The sequence below is a fragment of the Anopheles moucheti genome, chromosome X (genome assembly GCF_943734755.1).
Source record: "Anopheles moucheti chromosome X, idAnoMoucSN_F20_07, whole genome shotgun sequence".
Taxonomy (NCBI): domain Eukaryota; kingdom Metazoa; phylum Arthropoda; class Insecta; order Diptera; family Culicidae; genus Anopheles; species Anopheles moucheti.
In genome coordinates this window covers 14,892,914-14,909,103 of record NC_069142.1, presented here as the reverse complement: position 1 = coordinate 14,909,103, position 16,190 = coordinate 14,892,914, and the positions used below count along the sequence as shown (strand labels likewise).

The window sequence follows — 16,190 nt, the reverse complement described above, 5'->3', positions numbered from 1 at the left end:
TGACAATGTGTTGGCTACTTTTTTTTGCGGGCGAGTTTTAGCCCCTGTCACGAGATTCCTCACAAACGTGCGGAGGGAGGTAGGAAGCATTTTTGGGGCAGGTGTGTGCAGGTGTTAGCAAAAACCTCAGACACAGTGATTGTATGTTGTTCTGAGGTCCGCCGTGTCGTACACATTGTTGGCATACCATCGCACCAAGCCAAGGCACACAAGCACGAACACAGACATACGTGATTAGTGGCTGGTATGCAGGTGTACGATGGCTAAAATGACCTGTCCAGAACGAGCGTTACCTGTAGGTTTTTATCAAGCAGCAACCGTAACAAAATATGGGAAAAGTTTTCGGATATGGAATTTATGTTGTTTACTTTTCACACTTTTCCCATCCGACATACAATGTATCTCTCTCTCTCTCTCTCTTTCTCTCTATTTCTCTTTCCGTCTCTCTTTCTTGTCCTCTTTCTTTCTGTCCATCTCATTCTTTTCGCGCATGAAAGCTCAGTGTTTGTATGGTGTGGTTGTGCAACTTGTGCCCTTCGAAATGCCTTATCGAACATGATTCTTTTGCTTTGTTTTAATATTTTACGCATCCCAATCTTGGTGTCCTGCTGCACGATCCGAAAGGAACCAAACATTCCTTCCTACCATAGGGGGAATTTCGCCCCAGTTGGTATTGGTTAATTTCGTTTCTTATCATAAAAATGTTCCTCCTTTGCATGTTTGCCCTATTTTCCTACTTTCCGATGCCCTTGCTCGTGCAATCGAACATTGTGAGCTTCTGCTCGCACACCAGCGGATAGTTCTTAGACGTTAGTTCCATGCCTCCCCTGCAGACTTGACCTGAAATTGTGATGGTTCCATCGCGAACACCAGACCATTTAACTCTTCGTCCGTACACCCCCAAGACTGTGTACTATTTTTGCATGCCCTCTCCGATCCGTCCGAGAAGTGCATTCCCGAGAAACATTCCAAGAGAGCGTTGGGTGGACTGCCGAACATTCCGTCCTCCCGGTTTTTGGCATGCAAGAAGTTCAAATTAAGTTTGCTCATCGTCATCACCGTTCGCCGGAATGGAGACACTGGGCAGGCAGCAAGAACGATTTTACCCCAACGAAGGCTTACACACTTTCCCTATCGCTGTTCCCGAACTTCCCGAGACGGTGCCGCAAATGAAGACCCAGCCATGTCTGGAATGTGTCCCGCTTGCTACGCTAACTAGCTCAAATAGACAGAAAGTGATGGAAAATTCCACTCGATAAGGTTGTTCCGCTAGATGTAACTATATTCCTTGTCCGTGCACAACGTCCATTCGGTGGCGTGCGTACCCTAATCAGGGCAGCTGCTATGTGATTGACATCGCTGTTGATGTATTTTTAGGATTGTTTCTGATCCCGGCTGGACACGTATTCCACCGGCGCCAGAGCATCGTTACGCAGTCGGGATCACAGTGAAGCAGCAAACCGGGGTCACAAAGACATGTTGTTTAAGTTTGTTGCTTCATTGATTTCAGCAAGTTGCCGTACTCTCCTCTCCAAAATTCCATTTGCTCAATATTCTATCTCATTTCATCTTTGTTGTGTCCGGAAGAAACCCTTTTTCCCCCCACAAGCAGTCGAAGAAAGGATATTCACGAACAAAGGAGCTACTATCTATGGCGTGCTCTTTCCATGGTATCCGGATTTTTGCTGGCGAGCAAAAGATAGCTAACAAATGAAAAAAAAAAGAAAACTAGTAAAGTGGCGGGTTGAGCGGCGAATTAATGATGCGGAAGTCGTAACCGACGGTAGGTCGGGCGACTTGTTGGAGTTATGATTGATTGTTGATCGCATGCATGCGTGCCACGTGTAGGAGAGCGATGAATTTCAAGTGCCTTTGCTGGAAGCGTATTAGAAACGAAGGATACGATTGATTGATACCGAGTTCGAACTGAGGTTCCGGCAGGAAATCGGCAACAGCAGGGACCGGTTCGGTGTCCGCGCACACTTAAAAGGAAAATAACCGCCACGGTCGATTTAGCTCGGTCTTGTTCGAGCGTATGTTAACACGTTTCGGTCTGATGCAGTCACCCGTGCCTAGTCTATGGACTCGACTCGCAGTAACTTTAACGCTATTATGTTCTACTGATGGGGTTGTATCATTTCACGCTAGGGATACGTTCATGCTGCAAAGTGGTGTAAGGATGTATATGGCATCCGTCCCTGGTCAACACTTTATCACAAGGCTATCATGTACTTGTTTTATTTTTCCTTATCTACTTCCTTCCGTGGAACGACATCTTCGGAGGTCTTGACCTGTCATTCATGGGTTCCTTTGACTTTTGTCTACACTGACAACTTGGTAGTCACTGTTCTGCGTATGCGGGAACGGTTCCAAATCAGATTTGATCCCGCGACCTATCGTGTGAAATATCGACGCCACGATCACTACACCACAGAGCCGGTTTCAATGCCTTTAGAGAATCTATTACCAATACTTATATATTATTCCAAGAAATAACTAAATCTTGCCGTAGCAAGGCGTTGCCGACCTCATGGACTGTACATGACGCGCAAACTTCGAGACCACCAAAGTACAAAAACTTCATAGTTTCATCAAAATCCTGGAATCACGGAGAACTGTCAATGTTAAGATTTGTGTAAATATTGTGAAATTTTTCAAGATCGTCGTTTTCTGCTTTAAATCATTGCAGTCATTTGACAAATGTCCGATACCGACCCTCGGACATTCTTTAACGTCCGTGATCAGCTGTTATACAATCGTCAAGGACTCAGTCTCGTGACTAAAGTTCTTTTATAGTACGGTTCATCATAGACACTGAAACAAGTGAAGAAACCCAAAACATATCACTCTTACTTCAACTAAAAAAACTGTTTCGTTGATCGAAAGAATGTTGAAATTAAACAATAAAAGGCCTCTGCATTTCCCAACATATCACAGATATCACATGAAGGAATTCCCATTTTCTCATCATCTCATTTACCACCAAGTGTTTCTAGTTCGGCCTACCCTTAGAACAGTTCAGTTGGGTTGAAGAAAAAAACGCAATATTTACTTCACTCCACTTTTAGGAGTTGCCTTTGGTATCGTTAAGATACTCGTCGAGGGGGGAAAAAACACGACTTTTGCACATCTTCCGCCATTTTGCGGCCGCCGTTCACAGCCCGGGTTTTCAGTTAGTCCATTTGGGTGCACTCTATATCTGTACCGCACAGCGTTGTTATTTTGTTTATATTCACCTAAGAAGTCTTTCGGGAGGTTGCACCAAGTGGTGCCCGTGGAAAAGCGGATAGGATAGAATATGGCTCAAGCTGCCCAAGGATCGACTCTCAGTGCTAACCGGCCAGCGCCTAAGTAGAATAGCTCGTTAGCTTTACAAACTTGAAACGCAAAACCATGTCGCGTGTTTTCCCCGCTTCCTGTTTGTTCATCATCGCAGTGACCTAAGCTACTTGCATGCGATTCTTCCCCTTGTGCCAATGTGCTGCCACGGTCCACCACTCGATAAAAATAGTCGTCAGGAGAGAAAACTAGCCACCCAGCTGGCCCCAAATCGACACCACTCCACACGTAGAACCCTTTGCAAGAGGTCCTTCAAGATGCCCCGGTACTTTGAGAAAGTGCGATTACTGGCAAGTGGCTTGGAATCCCCGATCCCGGGAAAGCGGAAATTCAATACCGACCACATCTCTATTCGTGAGCATTAACCCACACACACACACACACCCACCCATGGTTGCATTTGCCCAGCCGCTCCGCCAACCAAGGGTGGGGTTCCTTGAGAAGTAGCAAATTAAAATAGATTGAAACTTTTGACTTTTGCTACCGCCACGTCTTTAGCCCCCCCTCTCTCCCTTATCACAACGCCCCAACGGGGCCGACCTCACCCACCAGTGCTGGTAGATCAATAATGCTTTTAAACACTTTATACACCACTTACCGTTTCGCTTCGTGCCGTCAATGGATCCTCGTGTCGCTCGTTGTTGTCCCCCACCCTGCCAGGGAAAATGGTTGGCTTCAATCGGCATCTTCAGGCACCTTTTCTTACCCACGCTTACGCTGTGCCTCGAGTAGCAATCGAACTTAAGAGCCGAACCTGTAAAGTGCCTCTTGTGTCGGGCAGAATAAACTTCCCTGTGCGAACGCCGTTCGACATTGTCTGTTTTTCCTCGGCCAATAGAACAACCCGCGACATTCAGCAGCTTCTCCCCTGTGATCAGCTATTGCCTCACCAGTGCCAGTTGTTTTAGCGTTTTTTTTTTGTTAAATGAATCGATTGTTGTTGCAGCCCTGTTCATCCTCACCCTCATCTACGCCGCCACGCCGCTTTGGGATTCGTGTATCGTCCAGCAGCTTTGGAATGGATCGATTGTGGGTGCAGGTGCTTAACTAAACGAAACTCGCTCGGCAAAAAAAGAGCATGCCGTTTTTGTTATTCTTCATCCCTTTTTCTGGCGCTTTTTTCCACTTAGTCCACCAAGTATGACCCCCTCTCCCGAATTAAACGCCAGCAAAAGGCTTATAGGAGAACACAAGATAAATAAAAGAGGTTAAATATAAGCAAAAGCGTAAAATAAAGCAAGTAAAACTTGCACCTGCACCTGTGCCATGCACTTTTCCCTTTCGTTTCCGCTTGTTTCGGCATGCAGCTCCCTTTATGCTTCTCGATTACGGTAAGATGGTGTTTAGTTTTTCGTTTGCCAAAAAGATTTTAAAATGAACCGCGTGGTTACCGGTTTAGTACGCTAAATTTGCCTTTCTGATAAAGCATAATTTAAATTGCAAAATTTTTATCGTCAGCTGCGTCCCAAGCGGTGAGGATTTCTTACGAGTGTGCTTCGAGGGTTTTTTCCTTTTCTTTTTGGGTAAGGGTTGAAATTTCCTTCGCCGGTTTATGAGCCGAAGCGCAAATTGGATTCACTGAGGTGGAAATATCATACTTTACCCCGTTTTGGCAGATGTCATCCGATTTGGAGGTTTAGTTGTGAGATGCGGCCAGCACAACAGTTTCAATATTACTCTCTGCTGAAGGATAACCCAACAAAAAAAAACAAAACACACGCCCAGGAATATCGAAACGGATAAATCTTACTCGTGGGAGCGAGGGCAAGTATGCTGGGAAAAACTGATGTCACCGAAGACATCTTTGCCCACATTCACTCTACGTTAAAACCCACTCGTAACACACCTTCACACACCAGTGCTACCACTTGTTTCAAAGCTTGTTTTCTGCGAGATAAACAAACATCTTTACTAGTCACACTGTGAGGGCGCGGGTAGGCGAAAAAGCTGCCGAGTGGCAATACGTTTATTTGAGGCTGCTCCTCCGTAAGCACCATAGGAGGCGGTGGTTTTTGAAAGAAAAACCGGGTGGTCCTTAGCTAAGTCAACAATTTGACACTTTACACGGGCACTCACCGCTCACGCTTGCCATTGTACATCACTTTGCTACCGGAACCGGATGGCTCAAGACGAGCCATCCTTCCCTCCCCCCGCACCAATACGGTAGCACACGCATGAACAGGGCCGGCACGCGTGCCAGCACACACACTCGAGCCAGGGTAGATGGTGTAGACAAACTTAAGCCACCCATCCCATGGCACGAGGCTGAGATGTGACCAACGGAATCCTTGGAAGAAAAGTCGAGCAAAAAGCCCTAAAATAATCACTCGTCCATCGGTGTTACCCTTTGCCAACGGTCCAACCGTGCCCGTTCGTACGTAAACAAAGTCGTCTAGCTTCTGCCATCATTATGGCCCAAACTTCGCTTGCACCAGCTTACTTGCCAAGTCTCAGACCTTTTTTTATTCTCCTTCCTTCATGTGTTGTGCTCGTGCTCTTTACCGAACGAGTCCAGGGCTCCAGGACGGTAGCGAATGATACATTCGCAGACTCGACAGGTACAAGAGATGACGTAGCTCCTCAGGAAAACTTTCACAAACCACCACCACCTTTGCCTGGTTCGGCTTTATTTTGACCATTTTTCGTCTGGTCTGGTGTCTCATTCGGGCTGACTTTCATCGTGTTTATGCTGTTTGCTTGAGCTGATATCATGCTCTGCTAGTGCATTTCTATCTCCCTTGCTCCCACGCAACACTTTTCATGCGTAGCCATTTGTTTTCTTTGAAAATTGATAAAACAAGGGATAATGTTTATACTTCATGTATGTGTAACAAGGGCTTCTTCTCAGCCCTTCGTGAATTAAACCGATGGATTGACCTGTTTGATCATGCCACTGTACCCAGCGAGCTTTAAACTGAATTCCTTTATGCTCTTGAAGATACCACTAACCAGGAGAGTTGTTGGTATGCCGTTTCTGACTACCAATACTTGTGACAATCTGGTTCCGCTACGACTTCAACTGAAATTTCTGAGAAATTTGAGAGTTTACAACAACACACATCTAATAGACTTATTAGGGTGTACTTAATACACGAAGTTATGCAACAATTAAGATACATACATATTCAACCTTAAATCAAAACATATCTTCTGAAGATACTATTCTATAAATAAAGCATCTCATAAACTATTGATATTTTAGCTGCAATTAGTTTCTTGAGCCTTTCGGTATAACGTGACGTTCTCTGAATTATACACTTTTAAAAGAGTCGTCTGTCTTTTTATTAAGCGACCACTCCTCAGACATCATGAAGGACCCTGGGTCAGCGTCCCAAGAGGATGCTGATGTCCCCTCATCTTGTCCCTGAAGAGCCTCTGCGTGCAGAGGAGCAAACACAATTCGTTGCGTTTAAGATGAAACTTCAGAAAAAAAAGGCAAAGGCAGAAGGCAAAGATATTTCAAACAAATACTGATATAAGCACTGAGGTAAGCGAAAATTTTAGGAATCACTGGTCTAATGGCCCGTTTACCACAAATTTACAACTCTTGAGTTTATCTATAGTGTCCGTTAATGCTGCATTTATTCGCAGTAAGAAGAGTGAAATCCAGGAACACTTCCGACACGCTGTGCATTCAACAGCTCTCATGCATGTTCTTAATGTTAATGATGTGGTTCTACCAGTCGTAACAGTTATTTTGCGATGTAAAGGAAGAGCACGGTTTATTGGACCACCGCCAATAAAAGCTTCAGTGCTTTATATTTCTGCGAACTTTGGGAAGAATTCAGAAGAGATAACTAGCTTCAATGTGAACCCATTCGACACTACGTACTATAAATTTATATAGGTACTCCTTGAGTGCTATCCATAAAGAGCAATCAAGTATTGCATGTAAACGCATTTCGAGTACACGCGAAACCTTCGTATCAAATAAATAATAAACATGTCATCCAAGAATTCGAGGAACAGTTGCAACTTCCTGCCAGCATTGAAACATCAGTCGTAAAAAAGAAACAGCAACTGTTTTCCAAACTTCCCCCGGGACAGAAATCCTGAGGTGTATCTGCTGCACAATACCGTTAAATTTTTGTTTGTTACATTTCCTGTATCCTGGTTGGTCCTTTTTTACCTTTTCCCAATCACTCAGTCCGGGTTTTTTGCTTCTATTTTTTTCTGAAGACACATCAACTATTTCCTCCTCCGTTCGCCCATAATGCTACCCCTATTCGAGGAACCGGTAATCTTTAAGAAACACGAACGATTGAGAAACGGTAGCGTAGAGATGGAAATGAATTTTTATAAATCACTTCACTGGTCGGGCTTTCCTTCACTTCGGCGGTTTCGCAATACCTGTGAGGTTTCGCAGATTGATGGATTTTTTTTTTTGCTACTGGCCCGAACCCTGTAGCAACACGTAGCGGATCCTGCGTTCCCTTTTAACCTGCTGCTGTACGCCCCGGTACGCCCTGTTAAAATCGTTCCAGCGCGCATAACTCTCGGCCCCGGCATTCGGATACATCAGAAAGAAGTTGAAGATTTACGCTTGAAGCTGGATCAGGTGTGGTGCCCGCCCACCTTTGTAACATGTCAGCTACTTTGCATTTGATTCCGTGCCGCTTGTGAGTGGTTTGACTCGTAAACTTGCCGTTGTGTCGCTTTTTCCCTGTGTATGTGTGTGTTTATGTTGCTATTCCTCATCCGGTGATCCTTCTCCAGACATCGACCAACGGCACAATTCACAAAAACCTACCGGGAAGCACGTTTCGCATAAAAAAATAAACAATTCCGTCCCTCCACCTTTCTTTTACAGTGTTTTTTTTTTCAATTCAACGAACGAACTCACCTTAGATATCGCGAATGGCTTCATCGGATCATCGGATAACGTTTATTTTTATTGCTCGCTCTACTTCTGGCACGGTTTCCGCAAAATCGTTTACGAGTTTTGTGACCTCATCATCTACCTTTTTACACTTGTTATGGACACATCCAAAGTGAAAAATTAATATTTTACATTTTTCACCGCCACTGGCTGGTTGCTTAATTTTTAATGCGTGGGGTAAGCTCAAGAAAGTTTCGCTTGTTGCTTTAGTATTGTAAAAGTGTGTATAACCTTACGGCACCTTACATTTGCCAGAAACTTTCCCCTTAAGTATTGAAACCACACAATGGGAATCGAAAATCCCAGCGCTGGTCAATGCATCAAACTCATCGTCAAATCACCGATCGATCGAATCTGGACCGGAAATGAGTACAGAACGGGAATGTATCTTAGCCATTTTCTGGCTCATTACCAAACGGCGATAAAAATTTGTTAAAACGGCCCTGGTGCCGAACAGAAAATCAGTCAACCGGAAATTGAAAATTTCCAGTTATCAGATTAGTTTACAACTCAAAGAATGAGGCCCGGGGTTTTCCACCTCCCACCGCAAAGTGTCGGAAAGCTGTGAAAACTAATTAATGCCTAATCCAGAAATATTTCAGCAATTTATCTCCCGGCTACGGCCGCTCTGCACTTGACCCGCATGTTTGGGAAATGGGCACGATATTGTGAGACGTTCTTCAAATTATCTCACACCACAGCCGCTTCATCTCCACACCTCGGTTAGATTGATGTTGCGAAAGCGGGATGGTAGAAAGGCCAGTCGACGGCTTTGCAGCAGCCGGCGGTTTCGGCGCCGGTTTTGTCTCGCAAATCATGCTAATGTTTGCGTAACAGACAGTGAGAAATCGAAAGCGTTCGACCGCAAACCGGGACGTCAGTAAGCGATCAGGTTGTCAAGATAATGGGTTCATTGCGTTCAAACTCCGTACCCGGCACCGTTTATGATTGATACTTAGCTCTAAAACAATTCAACGCAGTAAGCATGAAGCACTTCTCTTTACGGTTTGACAGCCTGATGTCAATTTTCTCACGATGGCACTTGGGCGTTTCGGCCTGTAAGTGAAGAGTGTTTGACTGGATAGAGTATAGCAAATATCTTCTTTTTGTTGCGGAATTCTCGTTGGTTTTGTGATGTAAGGATTATGTGCAATATATTGAAAAGGGTAGTTAGTTTTCATAACATTCTGCTATAAAAATAGCTCACGATTTTACAAACTCTTCACATCACGACGAGTCGCTCTGAACCGTCACTATGGTTGAGTTATTAACGGTGTACATCTGATCGACACGCTTTCCCCAAGTCGCTCATCAATTAACACAAAAAAGGCAGACTTCATCCCGGTTTCTCCAGACCTTAATTATAGGATTGATTGATTAGCCTGTCCCAAGGACCACCGGAACCAGCACCGTCACCCACATACCGAGCCAACTTCGTGTCAACGGGATACGAAGAAGGATCGACCTCACGTGACAAGCCAATTAACGATGACAACCCAAGAACCGACCGCGAGCACCATGATGCAACTTTAAAAGTATTCGAAAATCCCGCGCACTTCGCGGCACCTTCCACCATGCTACCCGTGGTGTGCCCGGCGTGCCGATAGGCGTGGTACGTACGAGTGCTAAATCTTTTGCTAAATTAGTAGAACGATTCACAACGCCTCGGTATCGCATTCATGTGCATCCTAGCGCACGGCAAAGTTTTCCAACTACTAGCTGACTGACTACGCGCGGTATTGTGAACCGAAAGCTGCAGTAGAACAGACGAGATGTTAACGGTAGCACGACGGTTAAATGCATCCACCCCAACAACGATGCCAAGGCATTCTCGGGTTGGCAATGTTGTACCCGCGCGTCACCGGTGTAGTCGCGTGTGGTAGCCACGATTGTGGTTCGCGTAGGGCAGTAGCCCTGCATGTCGCGCTCGAAGGATACCGGAGAGTCAATTTAGCGCCGTCAGGGTGCAGGGATGTTACGCGCGGAGGTGGCCCACTACTCACATCCAATTATCTGATTTATTCTCCAGCTCGTTAGGAGCAACCAGTTACAGTCTGGCGCTTGGTGTGTCGATTTGTTTCGTACATCGAAGCACACAAACGAAACGCCAACTGCGCTGTAACTCACCCTTGGACACAGATATCCGATTTGGCAGTGCGCAGCCATGCTTATCGCGCAAGATGCTTAGAAACTGCACTGATATGTGTTCTAGCAACATCGTCTTTACTGTTACCATTAACGTTTTAGATGGATTACCACTTTGCCACAGAGTTGCTGTGTTGCAAACGGAATTATAACACATTTTGGTAAGTATTTAGGCTCCGGAAAAAAAACTATTTTTGTGTTAAGATTCTTCGTCATTTTATTGAGGCTCTAGCAGTTTGTTCTCATGTGGAAGGTATTGTGGTTTAGTGATGCTAGAGTTAAATTTACTAACTTAAAAAATAATCAAACGAAAGGTTTTATTATGCATCAAGATCATCAAGCAGGATCGGGATATACTATTGGTGGGCATTCTTCATCGCAGAGTTCGCATAAATATGCTTCGTACTCATCAGGTTTTTGAAGACATAATCCCGTGACAATCTCCATGTTTTGTGGATCATCTTGTCCATTTTATCGGCGGTCGCTTCATCTCTGTTCCAGCCATCCAGAGTGTGTGTTTTTTCTCAAGTTTTGTTTATTATTTTTTTCTCTCTCTGTATCTCTCTCTTTGTCATTCTCACTCTTTCCTGTCACAACAACTTTTTCACCACCACGAACCGCAAAGCTTAGAGCCCTGTAAATGGCTCAGTTAAATGAATGCGCACAGTTTGATGTGGTGCAAAGTTTGATCGTTTAGCGAAGGACAAAATGGAAGCCAACGGTGCAAGAAAAAAGAAAGCACACACACACACACTCATACAAAATAAAGCAAAACTCAACAGCGAACGCTAAGGGCTATTAGGGGAGCAATTATTCTTAATATCATTTCTACTCAGAATTTGTCTGGCGGTGCCGGTCCTCATCGCCACCTAGCGCGTTTCGTGCGAAGATTCATGCTTTGGGGACATTTAAACCTTAGAAAGCAAAAAAAAAAAGGCACTTTACTCATTCCCCCTTCTCCCAATATCCCCTCTCCCTACCGAAAACGATGACTACTTTTGGGGGAATATAAAGAACTGTAAAATAAGAAGAAGAAAAAAAACTCCAACCTTTTGCATGATGAATCACATCGAAGACAAGAGAAATCACGGTGCTTCACATTGAGTTAGGCTCATGCACGGATTATTCTCATGACAGCTTGCAAACATCGTCCCTTTCCTTGTGTGCTGTTCGCGTGAATGTTTCCGGTACGTTCCGGTGTCACTGTGTGTTAACGAATTTCCACCGTTTAGCGGCACGTTTTCAATGCCGGAATTCGAACCGCCATGTGAACGTGCCAGGGAAAGAAATCCTGCCACGTGGTGGAGGTACACAGCATGCTATACATATGTGCATATACACACACACTGGCAGGGAGCAAACGTGTTTCCATAACCTCAATTTCCGTTTTCTTTTTCCGAGCTTCTAGCTTCGTTTCCACTCACAACTGTTTGCGCTAGCGCCCCGTATAAAATGGCAATAGCGGTGGAATGGAAGGAACACGGTGCGGGTGGGTTGAGGAATACGGTTTGAAGGCACAGAACTAAGCCGCAGGCGTTGGTACGCAGCTAGTTGCACGAAATGGAAGAAAAACAGATCATAATTAGGTTCGACGTTTGGTAAACGGGTGTGCGGTGGGCAATTTCCGGGGTCGTGTCGGAGAAAGATACACCGAATGCTGCAAACCTGCAAGCTACAACCCGCGCTTACTTTCCCATGTACAAACGTACACCGGCAGGGAAACATGCCGATTTCAGCCTAGTTTTTCCCCCGTGCAGGTGTGTGCTGCTATGGCGTGTACCAAGGTGTGCATGTACTGCATGAATGTTTTTAAGTTTTGGACGAGATTCTTTATTTCCTGCCAACAATTAGGCGTGCGAGAATGAAGAATGGGTAGCACGTAGAGAAGTAAAGTTTTAAAACAAATAATGCTGCGATTCGTTTGCGTGGAGTTTCCGAGAACTCGATGACATTTTGATTACAGGCTGCTTTTCGCAAAACTGAAGTCTCATTTACACTAACGTGCATTTCTATCGCTAAACACATTGAAAATAAGTGAGAAGAAGTTGGGGCACTTGAGCTTGTGGTGAAGTTTCACTATTTGAGGTGCTGTGTGCGATTTCGGTGTTGTTTCAAAGTGTTTGCAAAGGGAAACTCATTTGGGAAATTGAAGAATTAATAGGAAATGAGGTGAATTAGAAGCCGGAAGATTAACCATAACGACATCGTTGTACAATAAGTTTAAGCATCAACACGTTGTAACATTAAAACAGTCCCCTGTTCCGACTGTTGTCAGATTTGTTTAAATTTGTTGTTCATATTTTTCCTTCCCTGCAAAGGGGAGGTAGAAAAATTAAATTAGATGGATTTTTGAAAGTTACATTTATTTAGAGACCATCACAAACTGGGTTTTATACAAGCGACAGGTTGACGATTCAGAGCTCGTAGTATTTTACAGTGAAATAAATCATTTATCCTCCTTTTTTTTCATTCGATCTCATCGCAATCGTTAAGAAAAGAGAGGGAATGTTTTTCGCAGTAAATTCCTGGTGCTTACACCCGACAAATCCCACATGTCTGGCTAGTACTATTATTTTACCATCGTAGCGTTTTTGCATTGTTTTTTTTTTGTATTTTAAGAATAGTGGAAGCAGTTGCAGAACAATATGAACGAGATGCGCCGCGGTAGTTTTGAAAAGTCCATAATAATTTCGCTATTCTGCATGCAGTTGTTTAAAACTGCACTGTTTTAAACTGTATTCTCGAGGAAATGGTAAAATACTCCCCTTGCTTTCCCCCTTTCCTTTCCACCCAATTTCCACTATCTCTCGTTCGTCCTCATGCGACGCTGTTGATAGAAAAAAATACAACAGTTGAAAACATGCAGCGGTGCAATGTAAGCACTTATTTATGTGCATTGTTGTCCTGCTACAGACACACACACACACTAATGCACTACGATATATAACAAACGTGTACAAAACACAAACGTTTCTATTGTGTTCAACCCATCTCGATGCTAATCTCACCGTAAAATGTCACTCAATGGCCATCGAGGGAGTGCTTTTTCAGCCGCAGCCCATGCTTTCCGATAAATGTTGGCTATGTGGTAGGAGGAATGTTGGGGCGTACGAATATTTCTGCTCATCGATGCAAATTTTACGTTTATTTTTTTCAATGCTGGAATGCCTCTCATCCAGAGTGAAAGAGCAAATAGCTCAGTGGCACAAAATTAATATGAGGAGACAGCATAATATTAATATCTTTCACATTAGTGAAATTCATTATTTTTTATTCACACATGCACCTAATCCTACCACCATTGAATAGGCAGATGATATTTGATATATCTTAGGTATGTGTTCTAGAGGAGCATACTAGTATTGTAAATCATTGGAGCAGATGTTGGAGTTATTGGAATATTTGATCAGCTACCAGCAGTTAGTACTCATCCAATACGAGAGATCTAAGATAGGAGGTTCCATATGCTGAGTAAAAGAAGTTTACCTTCGGGAACGGAACTAGGTTAGCATGTTCGCCGAGGAATAGTCTCAGAAGCAACTGAGTTTGCCAACTCAGGTGTTGTCAGGATGTTGAAGATATAAGAATATCTGGAAGAGTTTGTGAATCAAATCTACTCTTACTCATCTCCGCAATACCCTAAACGGGCGGGAAGATATAAACCTCATTGCACAATAGAGTTCCAACACAACAAAAACTACGTCTAAGCATCCTTTAGACTGGGGCCAGAATGACTCGTCAGGGCCAATTCCTCTAAACCAAACCGTACGGCGTTGTCGTTGCGAAACTAAATTATGGCATGCATGACCTACGAAACATTTACGCCAATAAGAATCCTAAAAAACTAATGCACAACTCTTTCCGCTCGAGTGCAAATTAAATACATAATAAAAAAAAACACACACACTCCAATCGATGAAAGCAAATACCACCGTAAAGCACGAAATTCGTCGGTGAAACACCACAGCGTGATGGAAAGCAGCATCATCGTTTAATCCCTACATTTCAGCAGAATGCATTTTCAGCACAGATGGCGGATGGGCTGAGCTTTTGCCTCATGTTGCGCATTCCAGGTGGTCTATGTCACCGGAGCGAATTAAAGGATTATGAGCATGAAAATTCACATTCATATTTTTTTTATTACTATAATTGCACCCCAAAGAGTTCAACTCTCCATCGGGGGCCGGGACGGTTTTTTGTTTTATTTTATCTCTCTCTCTCTCTCTCTCTCTCTCTCTCTGATTTTCTTTTTCTCTCTCTCTCTCTCTTTATCCTCACGTTCGTTGTAGTTTTCCCTTGCGAGTCACGATAATTTTGCCAATGGCAATAAACGACTAGTGGGTACCGATGGGGGCGACATGAGTACCATCAATTCATCTTCACCTTCCTGTTTCTGTTTTACTGCCTGTATCATGAAACAGATAAAAGTAAACACGGGCCCGTACGGGCGAATCTGCAACAAGCGGTGCGGATCTGGAAGGACGACACCGTAAAGCAATATTGCGATAATGTGTGAGATGCTCGCTCCATCGCACTGTGCCCGATTTTTTTTCCTTTATGCCTTTCAATGTTTGATTTCCAGCATCACCATCAGCATCAGCATTACCCGTGGTATCGTGTACAGCTGCTTCTCGTACAGGGACATCATTTTCCTGTTATTATTTCCGCTCTCTCTCTCTCTCTCTCTCTCTCTCTCGCTCTCGTTTTTTTTTGCATAGCTGCACTTGTTTTGCAGTTCCACTGAATGGTTGACGTCACTTTTATCTACATCCTTTTGATGCCCACACGGTCGCAATCAATAGATGCACTTTTCGTGTAGCTTTGCCTACCGGCTACCAGTTTGTTTTTTTTTTGCGTGCAGGTTTAATTTCAAAAGAAACGACACCGCACACGTACCGGGCTAAGGAACAGGCGATCCGATACGCCTCATAATAATGATTGCATGCCCTGAATGCGATCAACCATAACACGGTGAGCGCATTAGACTGGTCGGAGTCAATCCGGCACCGGTGTTTAGCTACGGCATGGAGTGTGGCGCTACAGCCGAGAGAAAAAAAAAAGCCTCGACTCGCATATGCAATGGAAGAACATTAAAGAATTGGCATTGCAGAAACATTATGGCCAGGTAGCGCTTCATACGCCCAAGCTGCAAATAGTGATTAAGAGGGTAAACCAAGGAGGGGGAAAAAACGTTGATATCGGAAGTGTACTTTTTTCACTCGTTTTCCCTTTTTTTTGTGCATTCACAATCCCGATTGTTGATGAGGAAAAACACAAGCCGTTTTCGCTCTGTTTCCCCATCGTTCCAGCAAGCGTGTTCAACAGCATCAATATTAAAGCATTCGCGAGTTGTTTACGAAATGTACATTTGTGCGAACAAGGGAAAATGGTTTGCACCGTCCAAACGGAATGTAACTTTCACTTTAGTTGCTTCATTAAAACATGATGACTGATATGCTTTGAACATGTTACAGACCCTTGCTTGACCCAAAACATGAGTCACGTGCGTTTGCACTTAGAACGATGTGCAACAACGTTAATTCAAAACAAACTAATTGCAATCGTTATTGCGTGGTGGATTCGTTTGCCCAGCTGCCTGAAAATACTCTGAACTTCGTTTTTGTTATGTTTTCTGCTGCTGGGAAATGTTCTTACTACCCGATCGATATTTTTTGTTTTTTAATTCTGTGACAATGCATTTTACAACGGCCCACGCTGGATGGATGGACGGGTGGTAACTCAACAATGGCCGCACTGTTTGCAGTGATTATTCCCTACGAAGCTTATGATAAGTTTGCCTGCAGTGATGGCTTTTTGTTTGTAATTC

At 44.0% G+C, this 16,190-nt stretch overlaps 1 protein-coding gene across 1 annotated transcript in view; it reads left to right on the top strand.

Annotated features, from left to right (window-relative positions):
• LOC128307080 (uncharacterized) overlaps positions 1-16,190 on the top strand; it is a 40,990-nt gene that overhangs the window by 11,416 nt on the left and 13,384 nt on the right. The gene's annotated exons all lie outside the window — the stretch shown is intronic.